This window comes from Ranitomeya imitator, chromosome 3 (genome assembly GCF_032444005.1).
Source record: "Ranitomeya imitator isolate aRanImi1 chromosome 3, aRanImi1.pri, whole genome shotgun sequence".
NCBI classification, from domain to species: Eukaryota; Metazoa; Chordata; class Amphibia; order Anura; family Dendrobatidae; genus Ranitomeya; species Ranitomeya imitator.
This window is the reverse complement of record NC_091284.1, coordinates 438,849,604-438,862,228: the sequence shown is the minus strand read 5'-3', so window position 1 is coordinate 438,862,228 and position 12,625 is coordinate 438,849,604. Positions and strand designations below refer to the sequence as shown.

At 49.1% G+C, this 12,625-nt stretch overlaps 1 protein-coding gene and 3 non-coding genes across 4 annotated transcripts in view; 1 reads left to right on the top strand and 3 right to left on the bottom strand.

The window, feature by feature from the left end:
* The window catches only part of LOC138671655 (uncharacterized), an 88,565-nt gene that overhangs the window by 64,252 nt on the left and 11,688 nt on the right, over positions 1-12,625 (top strand). The window lies entirely within an intron of this gene.
* Positions 1,206-1,423, bottom strand: LOC138673347 (small nucleolar RNA U3). Its single transcript, XR_011319984.1, has one exon. It is a non-coding gene; the product is annotated as a small nucleolar RNA U3 (small nucleolar RNA).
* On the bottom strand, positions 5,455-5,672 carry LOC138673322 (small nucleolar RNA U3). Its single transcript, XR_011319959.1, has one exon. It is a non-coding gene; the product is annotated as a small nucleolar RNA U3 (small nucleolar RNA).
* Positions 10,020-10,237, bottom strand: LOC138673341 (small nucleolar RNA U3). The gene has a single exon (XR_011319978.1). It is a non-coding gene; the product is annotated as a small nucleolar RNA U3 (small nucleolar RNA).

Here is a 12,625-nt window from a genome sequence, read left to right as displayed (position 1 = left end):
TAATTACTATCGCCAGTTCATCCCACACTTCTCAACTTTGGTAGCTCCCTTGGTTGCCCTCACCAAGAAGGGAGCAAATCCCAAGTTGTGGTCAGAGGAGGTCTCCAAGGCCTTTCTCTCGATTAAGTCACACTTCGCTAGCGCTCCCATCCTACATCGTCCCGATGTAGATAAGCCATTAATCATGGAGGTGGATGCCTCATCCGTTGGTGCTGGAGCAGTCCTTTTCCAAAAGGATGCTCAAGGTTGGAAGCATCCTTGCTTCTTCTTCTCCAAGACCTTCACACCGGCGGAGAGGAATTATTCCATCGGGGACAGGGAGTTGCTAGCCATGAAGTTGGCTTTCGCAGAGTGGAGACACCTCTTGGAGGGAGCTCGCTTTCCCTTCCAAGTGTTCACTGACCACAAGAACTTGGGAGTTCTACAGACGGCCCAGCGGCTAAATTCTCACCAGGCTAGATGGTCCCTGTTCTTCTCCCGGTGTCATTTTACTCTCCATTTTCTCTCCGGGGAGAACAACACTCGTGCTGACGCTCTCTCCCGCTCCGTAGTGTCATCTGAGGAGGAGGAGCCTCAGCTTATTGTCCCTTCTGAGAGCCTGAGAACTGTGGCTCCGGTTTCGCTAGAGTCCGTTCCCCCGGGCAAGACTTTTGTACCAGCAAATTTGCGACCGGAGGTTCTCTCTTGGGCTCACTCGTCCAGGATGGGTGGACATTTTGGGACCAAGAGGACATCTGAGCTTTTGGCGAGGACGTACTGGTGGCCGCATATGGCTCGTGACGTCGGGGACTATATTAGGGCGTGTGTCTCCTGCGCCAAGAATCGGTTTCCTTGGCAACGGCCTGCTGGGCTACTTTACCTCCTGCTGGTGGCAGACAGGCCCTGGGAGATGGTCGGGATGGACTTCGTGGTGGGCTTACCCAAGTCTCGTAACTGCACCATTATCTGGGTAGTCACCGATCATTTCTCTAAGATGGTGCACTTGGTGCCACTTCCGCGGTAACCTTCTGCACGGGCCTTGGCGGCGTTGTTCGTAAAACATATTTTCCATTTATATTTTGTAAAGATTTATTTTGGGGGGCTTAAGATAGTTAAGTAATAAAAAAAGCAATTTAATATTCTGTCAAGTTAAATAATTAAAAATAAATTCAATAATACAAGAATTTTTTGATCTACTTTTATTACATTTATAAAAATTTAACCCCACCACTCAGCTTGTGATCTCCCCTTCCGCCCTCCCTGTAACAGAGAAGGAGAATGATCATCACCAGCAATCAGCCCCTGCAATGAAGCAGAACTGAGAGCTCACTTCACGCTCAGGAGAGATCACTACAGCTCCTCCTCGTGGTTGGGAAGTTTGGACACTTTAGAGCACATTTCTCAAGTTACACACTATAGAAATGATCCCTGAAAGTATAGTCTTAACCTTTTCCTGGCCGTGATTCCCCTCCGGGGGATAGGACCCTGCGTGTAACATTAGGGAGACATCACCCCTGACACAGTGACCCTACAGAACCTTCTATACTTGTATAACGGCCCCATAATCCTCCAGATCTCAGATGTCTCAACTCCTAATCTGCATATGTCACTTCAACCAGCCAATGGGAAACACCCTGAGCCTGTAGCTCCTCCCACATAATTTTTGTATCAGAAGGAGATCACATTTTGTCACAGATGTGACTGAACAGATAACATAATCCACAGAGTTGGAAAAAAATAGGTTTTAATATTATAAAGGGTACTGAATCGTCTCTTTTCTCCATATTAACCCCTTCAGCCCTGAGGCCTTTTTGCACCTTAATGACCAGGCCAATTTTTACAATTCTGACCACTGTCACTTTATGTGGTAATAACTCTGGAACGCTTCAATGGATTCCACAGATTCAGAGATTGTTTTTTCATTGAACTATGAAAATAAAAAATCACATTCTTTCTACTGTTGGATGTATTATTATTATTATTATTATTATTTATATAGCACCATTGATTCCATGGTGCTGTACATGAGAAGGGGTTAAACACAGAGTTATACATATGGTTTACAGTAAACACATTTACAATGACCGACTGGTACAGAGGGGAGAGGACTATAAGAGCAATGAACATTCAAATGGAGCCATGAAGTCTGCCTAACAGCTAAGGCTACTTTCACACTAGCGTCGGAATCTCCCCGTCGCGATGCGTCGGGCAGAGATTCCGACGCTAGCGTTTAACGCACTGCACAACGGAGGCAGCGGATGCATTTCTCCGGCGCATCCGCTGCCCCATTGTGAGGTGCGGGGAGGTGGGGGCGGAGTTCCGGCCGCGCATGCGCGGTCGGAAAAAGCGGTCCGTCAGGAGCAAAAAAAGTTACATGTAGCGTTCTTTGCTCCCGACGGTCCGCCAAAGCACGAAGCATCCGTCGCACAACGGATGCGACATGTGGCAATCCGTCGCAATGCGTCGTCAATACAAGTCTATGGGGAAAAAACGCATCCTGCAAGCACTTTTGTAGGATGCGTTTTCTCTGCAAAACGACGCATTGTGACGGATTGCAGTTAACGCTAGTGTGAAAGTAGCCTAAGACTTACGGTACATCAAAGGAATTGACCATTAGCTGTAAAATGTGGTCGCACAAGTTCCCGGGGTGTGCAGTCCTCTATTCTTTTAATAGAATAAAGAGAATCTACATAGTAGGTGGCCATTGTGTCTCCAACCTCTTGGAGGACACAGCCCCTGTGGTGTTGGCAGTATAAGCTATTGCTCCAGAAGTGAATGTCTTCTCTTTGACATGCAAATTGCTCTTTTGAGAAAAAGAGGACTTAAACTCTATAGCGCCACCTGTTGGAAGTAGCGATCCTACAAGTCACAATGAACTCTTTAACGAGTCGTGCAATATCACTAAAGGTACCGTCACATTTAGCGACGCTGCAGCGATCTAGACAACAATCCCGATCACTGCAGCGTCGCTGTGTGGTCGCTGGAGAGCTGTCACACAGACAGCTCTCCAGAGACCAAATATGCGAAGTCCCCTGGTAACCAGGGTAAACATCGGGTTACTAAGCGCAGGGCCGCGCTTAGTAACCCGATGTTTACCCTGGTTACCAGCGTAAACGTAAAAAAAAAAAAAAAAAACACTACATACTTACATTCTGGTGTCTGTCCCCCGGCGCTGTGCTTCTCTGCACTGTGAGCGCCAGCCGGAAAACACAGCGGTGACGTCACCGCTGTGCTCTGCTTTCCGGCCAGCGCTTACACAGTGCAGAGAAGCATAGTGCCGGGGGACAGACACCAGAATGTAAGTATGTAGTGTTTGTTTTTTTTAACGTTTACGCTGGTAACCAGGGTAAACATCGGGTTACTAAGCGTGGCCCTGCGCTTAGTAACTCGATGTTTACCCTGGTTACCAGTGAAGACATCGCTGAATCGGCGTCACACACGCCGATTCAGCGATGTCAGCGGGAGATCCAGCGACGAAATAAAGTTCTGGCCTTCTAGCTCCGACCAGCGATGTCACAGCAGGGGCCTGATCACTGCTGCGTGTCAAACACAACGATATCGCTATCCAGAACGCTGCAACGTCACGGATCGCTAGCGATATCATTGTTAAGTTGGTCAGTGTGAAGGTACCTTAAAACGAAAACCACTACAATCATAATTTCTCATATTACCAGAAGATGATTGATACAGAAAAGAAATATATCTTGGTACCGTGTTAGGCTATGTTCACACTAGCGTTGTGCGACGCAACGCACAACGCACGCAAAAACGCGGCAAAACACACGCAAAAACGCTGCGTTTTGCGATGCGTGCGTCGGTTTTTGCCGAAAATCGGACGCAAGAAAAATGCAACTTGTTGCGTTTTCTTGGTCCGACGCTTGCGGCAAAAAAGACGCATGCGTCGCACAACGCAACAACAAAAAAACGCATGCGTCCCCCATGTTAAGTATAGGGGCGCATGACGCATGCGTCGCCGGCGCAAACCCGACGCACATTAGCTTAACGCTAATGTGAACGTAGCCTTAGCCAGTAAATGGTGAAGTAGACCTGTGTAGTCTCGAAAGCTTGCAATTTGTTACCATCTTTTCAGTTAGCCATTAAAAGGTATCAACCACTGAGGACTCTCAATTCTAAATATTTTTCAGAAGATAATTGGACACTCTACAACAAACCGGAGCAATGGTGGAGTCATGACATAATACTCCATACATATCCATTTATTGGGCAACTTTTAAATCATATTTTGTAAAGATTTTATTATTCTTGTCCTTAACATAGTTAATAAAAAAGAAAGCTAATATTCAGTAAAATGTATCCTATAAAAAATATTCAATAAAGTAGATACTAAAAAAAAAAAAACATGAAATAGATACTACTTTAACAGTAAACAGAAAGCTGATATTTAGTGATCAATAGGGTTGAGCGACCTTCACTTTTATAGGATCGGGTCGGGTTTCACGAAACCCGACTTTTGGAAAAGTCGGGTCGAGTGAAATCGGCCGATCCTATAAAAAAGTCGGGGTCGGGGTCGGCCGAAACTCGAAACCCAATGCAGTGCATTGGGTTTCCATGGTTCCCAGGGTCTGAAGAAGCGGAAACTCTCCTTCAGGCCCTGGGATCCATATTTAAGTGTAAAATATAGAATTAAAATAAAAAATATCCTTATACTTACCCTCTGACGCGCCCTGGTACTAACCGGGAACCTTCCTTCCTTAGAATCAGCCTTCCAGGACCTTCGGTGACGTCGCGGGTGACGTCGCGGCTTGTGATTGGCCGCGCGGCCGCCCATGTGACCGCTCGCGCGGCCAATCACAAGCCGCGACGTCACCGAAGGTCCTGGAAGGGCTGATTCTTAGGAAGGAAGGCTGTCGGAAGGAAGCAGGGCGCTTCCGAGGGTGAGTATATTCCTATTAGGTATATACTCACCCTCGGAAGCGCCCTGCTTCCTTCCGACAGCCTTCCTTCCTAAGAATCAGCCCTTCCAGGACCTTCGGTGACGTCGCGGGTGACGTCGCGGCTTGTGATTGGCCGCGCGAGCGGTCACATGGGCGGCCGCGCGGCCAATCACAAGCCGCGACGTCACCGCGACGTCACGGCAAGGTCCTAGAAGCGCGGATTCGAAGGAGGAAGGCTGCCGGTTAGTACCAGGGCGCGTCAGAGGGTAAGTATTGCAATATTTTTATTTTAATTCTATATTTTACACTTTAATCTGAATTCCGATACCAATTCCCGATATCTTAAACATATCGGGAATCAGGATCGGAATTCCAAAGATCGCCGACTTCATGGCCGACCCCCCACTGGGGTCGGGTCGGGTTTCATGAAACCCGACCTTGCCAAAAGTCGGCGACTTTTGAACAATTTCGACCCGTTTCGCTCAACCCTAGTGATCAACAATCCTTAAGAGAACGTAACCAATAATACAGAAACCTTTAATCTACTTTTATTACTTTAAAAAAAAATATATATAACCCAACCACTCAGCTTGTGATCTCCCCCTCCGCCCTCCCTGTAACAGAGAAGGAGAACGATCATCACCAGCAATCAGCCCCTGCAATGAAGCAGAACTGAGAGCTCACTTCACGCTCAGGAGAGATCACTACAGCTCCTCCTCGTGGTTGGGAAGTTTGGACACTTTAGAGCACATTTCTCAAGTTACACACTATAGAAATGATCCCTGAAAGTATAGTCTTAACCTCTTCCTGGCCGTGATGCCCCTCCGGGGGATAGGACCGTGCGTGTAACATTAGGGAGACATCACACGAGGTGACACATGATGACCCTGTGAGACGTGATACATTGTGATACATTGTGGGGGATCAGAGACCTGACTGCAGAGTAACTAGAAGCTTCTATACTTGTGTACGAGCTGGAAACCATCACACCCATAATGCATCTGCTCTCTTAACTAAATTAGCATAAGTGAACTCAAGCACTCAGTGGGAGACAACGCCCCCTCTGTAGCTCCGCCCATTCCCCTGCACTGATCAGGTGACTGCCTGCACATGCCGCCCTTCCCCCGCCCACATTTCCTGCTCTCTGCAGCTCTGCATGGCCCATAAGACGGAGGTACAGGGCCGGTCAGGGGACATCGGTCAGGGCCGATCGGCCAGGGTCGGTGACACAAAATTCTCCTGGTAATCATTTATTCCTGTTAGGAATAAGCTCAAATATAGCTCAAAGCTATATCAACTCGCATCGACCTTCTTTTCACGAGCAAGGGTTGGAGCGAGCCCAGTGTAGGCAGAGGTTTCGGCTGGCTCCCACCTTCGCCAAACCTCTGGAATCTCCGGTCCGGGCGTCCGAGTCACATGAGGCCATGGAGGCGTCACGAGCGGGATACAACCCCCGGTCCGCTCGTGCACTTAAGGTTTGTCATGTTTGCTGGCAGTCAGGACACCTTGCCTCCAGGTGTCCTCAGCGGTCGGGGAAACGTCAGTCTAGTGGCAGTTGGAGGAGGTACATTAGACACGGCGATGTTTACCTCTAAGTTGTCCTTCAAGGGGACAATTACCTTAGGCCCATCCACTCTTATGGCAGAGCTTTGCGTCAACTCTGGGGCGGAGGGTAATTTTATGTCATCTGCTTTCGCCCAGTGACATGCAATACCCCTGGTGATGCTCGCCAAACCAGTTACCGTTCGATTGGTAAATGGGTCGACACTACCCTCACAGATTACACACCAAACCATTCCTTTCACTCTTTCTATGTCTCCATCTCATCAGGAGATTATCTCTCTATTAGTCATTCCTGAAGGAATTGATGAGTTCCTGTTGGGAATACCATGGCTACGCTACCACTCTCCTCATATAGAGTGGTCCTCAGGGAGAATTTTGGGATGGAGTAAATCCTGTGAGGGTAGATGTCAGAGGGAGTGCATTCAGGTTGCTATAACCGAGGTACCCACAGATCTTTCCTCTCTCCCCAAGCACTATTGGCCCTATGCGGACATGTTCTCCAAAAGGGCTGCGGAGACCCTTCCGCCCCACCGCCCCTATGACTGTCTTATTGATCTTTTGCCTGGTGCAGAGCCTCCCCGGGGTCGAGTATATCCGTTATCTCTCCCGGAGACAGAGGCAATGTCTCAGTACATCCAAGAGAATCTGGCAAGAGGATTCATTAGGAAGTCAGTGTCACCTGCTGGGGCTGGGTTCTTCTTCGTGCAGAAGAAGAGTGGTGAACTACGTCCATGCATAGACTACAGGGGTCTTAACGCCATCACCGTTAAGAACAAGTACCCACTACCCCTGATATCTGAGCTCTTTAATAGGCTACAGGGAGCAAGGGTATTCACTAAATTAGATCTGCGCGGTGCTTACAACCTGATTCGCATCTGTGAGGGGGACGAATGGAAGACGGCTTTTAACATCAGGGATGGGCACTATGAATATCTGGTGATACCCTTCGGGCTCTGTAATGGCCCAGCCGTTTTCCAAGACTTTGTGAACGACATCTTCCGGGATATGCTCACCACCTCGGTCGTAGTCTATCTGGATGATATTCTCATCTACTCTCCAGATATTGACCCCCATCGGAGAGATGTTCGCAAAGTCTTCGACCTCTTACGGGCAAACTCTCTCTACTCCAAGTTGGAGAAGTGTGTCTCTGAGCAGGAGTCCTTGCCTTTCCTTGGTTACCGTATTTTTCGGACTATAAGACGCAGCGGACCATAAGACGCACCCCAAATTTGGGGTGAAAATTGCAGAAAAAAAGATTTTTTATAACATGGGGGTCCGTCTTATTGTCCGAATTTACAGTATCTTATGGCGGTGGCAGAGCAGGGTCACAGGAGGCAAGGTGGGGTGATGCTGGGATGACGAGGTGCTGGGATGAGAAGGTGCTGGGATGAGAAGGTGCTGGGATGAGAAGGTGCTGGGATCAGGAGGTGCTGGGATCAGGAGGTGCTGGGATCAGGAGGTGCTGGGATCAGGAGGTGCTGGGATGAGGAGGTGCTGGGATGAGGAGGTGCTGGGATCAGGAGGTGCTGGGATCAGGAGGTGCTGGGATCAGGAGGTGCTGGGATGAGAAGGTGCTGGGATCAGGAGGTGCTGGGATCAGGAGGTGCTGGGATCAGGAGGTGCAGTGAGAGGTATGGCGTGAGAGGGGTCCCTGGCGTACCATGCAGGCTTACCTAGGTGGCAGAGGTGCGGTGGCAGAGGTCCGGTGGCAGAGGTGCGGTGGCGGGGGTGTGGCAGCAGAGGAGGCGCAGGAAGCGGGGTCCCTTTCCCCGGTATGGTGATGCAGCAGGCCCGGTATGCAGCAGAGCCGGGTGAATCCTCTTGTTATCGGTGGGCGCGGCCATCTTCCTGAGGCCGCGCGTGTGCAGATGAAGCGCTCTGCTCCCGGGGCTTCAGGAAAATGGCCGCGGGAGGCCGCGCGTGCGCAGATGGAGATCGCGGCGGCCATTTTCCTGAAGCCCCGGGAAGCAGAGCGCTCCATCTGCGCACGCGCGGCCTCCGGAAAATGGCCGCCACCACCGATAACAAGAGGATTCACCCGGCTCTGCTGCATACCGGGCCTGCTGCATCACCATACTGGGGAAAGGGACCCCGCTTACTGCGCCTCCTCTGCCGCCACACCCCCGCAACCGCACCTCTGCCACCGGACCTCTGCCACCGCACCTCTGCCACCTAGGTAAGCCTGCATTGCGACTATTAGACGCACCCCCCATTTTCCCCCCTTTTTTTGGGGGGAAAAAGTGCGTCTTTTAGTCCGAAAAATACGGTATATCATCTCTGCCCAGGGTTTGGCTATGAATCCTACCAAGCTACAGGCTGTGATGGACTGGCAGGAACCCCATTCTCTTAAAGCGGTGCAGCGCTTTATGGGGTTCATTAATTACTATCGCCAGTTCATCCCACACTTCTCAACTTTGGTAGCTCCCTTGGTTGCCCTCACCAAGAAGGGAGCAAATCCCAAGTTGTGGTCAGAGGAGGTCTCCAAGGCCTTTCTCTCGATTAAGTCACACTTCGCTAGCGCTCCCATCCTACATCGTCCCGATGTAGATAAGCCATTAATCATGGAGGTGGATGCCTCATCCGTTGGTGCTGGAGCAGTCCTTTTCCAAAAGGATGCTCAAGGTTGGAAGCATCCTTGCTTCTTCTTCTCCAAGACCTTCACACCGGCGGAGAGGAATTATTCCATCGGGGACAGGGAGTTGCTAGCCATGAAGTTGGCTTTCGCAGAGTGGAGACACCTCTTGGAGGGAGCTCGCTTTCCCTTCCAAGTGTTCACTGACCACAAGAACTTGGGAGTTCTACAGACGGCCCAGCGGCTAAATTCTCACCAGGCTAGATGGTCCCTGTTCTTCTCCCGGTGTCATTTTACTCTCCATTTTCTCTCCGGGGAGAACAACACTCGTGCTGACGCTCTCTCCCGCTCCGTAGTGTCATCTGAGGAGGAGGAGCCTCAGCTTATTGTCCCTTCTGAGAGCCTGAGAACTGTGGCTCCGGTTTCGCTAGAGTCCGTTCCCCCGGGCAAGACTTTTGTACCAGCAAATTTGCGACCGGAGGTTCTCTCTTGGGCTCACTCGTCCAGGATGGGTGGACATTTTGGGACCAAGAGGACATCTGAGCTTTTGGCGAGGACGTACTGGTGGCCGCATATGGCTCGTGACGTCGGGGACTATATTAGGGCGTGTGTCTCCTGCGCCAAGAATCGGTTTCCTTGGCAACGGCCTGCTGGGCTACTTTACCTCCTGCTGGTGGCAGACAGGCCCTGGGAGATGGTCGGGATGGACTTCGTGGTGGGCTTACCCAAGTCTCGTAACTGCACCATTATCTGGGTAGTCACCGATCATTTCTCTAAGATGGTGCACTTGGTGCCACTTCCGCGGTAACCTTCTGCACGGGCCTTGGCGGCGTTGTTCGTAAAACATATTTTCCATTTATATTTTGTAAAGATTTATTTTGGGGGGCTTAAGATAGTTAAGTAATAAAAAAAGCAATTTAATATTCTGTCAAGTTAAATAATTAAAAATAAATTCAATAATACAAGAATTTTTTGATCTACTTTTATTACATTTATAAAAATTTAACCCCACCACTCAGCTTGTGATCTCCCCCTCCGCCCTCCCTGTAACAGAGAAGGAGAATGATCATCACCAGCAATCAGCCCCTGCAATGAAGCAGAACTGAGAGCTCACTTCACGCTCAGGAGAGATCACTACAGCTCCTCCTCGTGGTTGGGAAGTTTGGACACTTTAGAGCACATTTCTCAAGTTACACACTATAGAAATGATCCCTGAAAGTATAGTCTTAACCTTTTCCTGGCCGTGATTCCCCTCCGGGGGATAGGACCCTGCGTGTAACATTAGGGAGACATCACCCCTGACACAGTGACCCTACAGAACCTTCTATACTTGTATAACGGCCCCATAATCCTCCAGATCTCAGATGTCTCAACTCCTAATCTGCATATGTCACTTCAACCAGCCAATGGGAAACACCCTGAGCCTGTAGCTCCTCCCACATAATTTTTGTATCAGAAGGAGATCACATTTTGTCACAGATGTGACTGAACAGATAACATAATCCACAGAGTTGGAAAAAAATAGGTTTTAATATTATAAAGGGTACTGAATCGTCTCTTTTCTCCATATTAACCCCTTCAGCCCTGAGGCCTTTTTGCACCTTAATGACCAGGCCAATTTTTACAATTCTGACCACTGTCACTTTATGTGGTAATAACTCTGGAACGCTTCAATGGATTCCACAGATTCAGAGATTGTTTTTTCATTGAACTATGAAAATAAAAAATCACATTCTTTCTACTGTTGGATGTATTATTATTATTATTATTATTATTTATATAGCACCATTGATTCCATGGTGCTGTACATGAGAAGGGGTTAAACACAGAGTTATACATATGGTTTACAGTAAACACATTTACAATGACCGACTGGTACAGAGGGGAGAGGACTATAAGAGCAATGAACATTCAAATGGAGCCATGAAGTCTGCCTAACAGCTAAGGCTACTTTCACACTAGCGTCGGAATCTCCCCGTCGCGATGCGTCGGGCAGAGATTCCGACGCTAGCGTTTAACGCACTGCACAACGGAGGCAGCGGATGCATTTCTCCGGCGCATCCGCTGCCCCATTGTGAGGTGCGGGGAGGTGGGGGCGGAGTTCCGGCCGCGCATGCGCGGTCGGAAAAAGCGGTCCGTCAGGAGCAAAAAAAGTTACATGTAGCGTTCTTTGCTCCCGACGGTCCGCCAAAGCACGAAGCATCCGTCGCACAACGGATGCGACATGTGGCAATCCGTCGCAATGCGTCGTCAATACAAGTCTATGGGGAAAAAACGCATCCTGCAAGCACTTTTGTAGGATGCGTTTTCTCTGCAAAACGACGCATTGTGACGGATTGCAGTTAACGCTAGTGTGAAAGTAGCCTAAGACTTACGGTACATCAAAGGAATTGACCATTAGCTGTAAAATGTGGTCGCACAAGTTCCCGGGGTGTGCAGTCCTCTATTCTTTTAATAGAATAAAGAGAATCTACATAGTAGGTGGCCATTGTGTCTCCAACCTCTTGGAGGACACAGCCCCTGTGGTGTTGGCAGTATAAGCTATTGCTCCAGAAGTGAATGTCTTCTCTTTGACATGCAAATTGCTCTTTTGAGAAAAAGAGGACTTAAACTCTATAGCGCCACCTGTTGGAAGTAGCGATCCTACAAGTCACAATGAACTCTTTAACGAGTCGTGCAATATCACTAAAGGTACCGTCACATTTAGCGACGCTGCAGCGATCTAGACAACAATCCCGATCACTGCAGCGTCGCTGTGTGGTCGCTGGAGAGCTGTCACACAGACAGCTCTCCAGAGACCAAATATGCGAAGTCCCCTGGTAACCAGGGTAAACATCGGGTTACTAAGCGCAGGGCCGCGCTTAGTAACCCGATGTTTACCCTGGTTACCAGCGTAAACGTAAAAAAAAAAAAAAAAAACACTACATACTTACATTCTGGTGTCTGTCCCCCGGCGCTGTGCTTCTCTGCACTGTGAGCGCCAGCCGGAAAACACAGCGGTGACGTCACCGCTGTGCTCTGCTTTCCGGCCAGCGCTTACACAGTGCAGAGAAGCATAGTGCCGGGGGACAGACACCAGAATGTAAGTATGTAGTGTTTGTTTTTTTTAACGTTTACGCTGGTAACCAGGGTAAACATCGGGTTACTAAGCGTGGCCCTGCGCTTAGTAACTCGATGTTTACCCTGGTTACCAGTGAAGACATCGCTGAATCGGCGTCACACACGCCGATTCAGCGATGTCAGCGGGAGATCCAGCGACGAAATAAAGTTCTGGCCTTCTAGCTCCGACCAGCGATGTCACAGCAGGGGCCTGATCACTGCTGCGTGTCAAACACAACGATATCGCTATCCAGAACGCTGCAACGTCACGGATCGCTAGCGATATCATTGTTAAGTTGGTCAGTGTGAAGGTACCTTAAAACGAAAACCACTACAATCATAATTTCTCATATTACCAGAAGATGATTGATACAGAAAAGAAATATATCTTGGTACCGTGTTAGGCTATGTTCACACTAGCGTTGTGCGACGCAACGCACAACGCACGCAAAAACGCGGCAAAACACACGCAAAAACGCTGCGTTTTGCGATGCGTGCGTCGGTTTTTGCCGAAAAT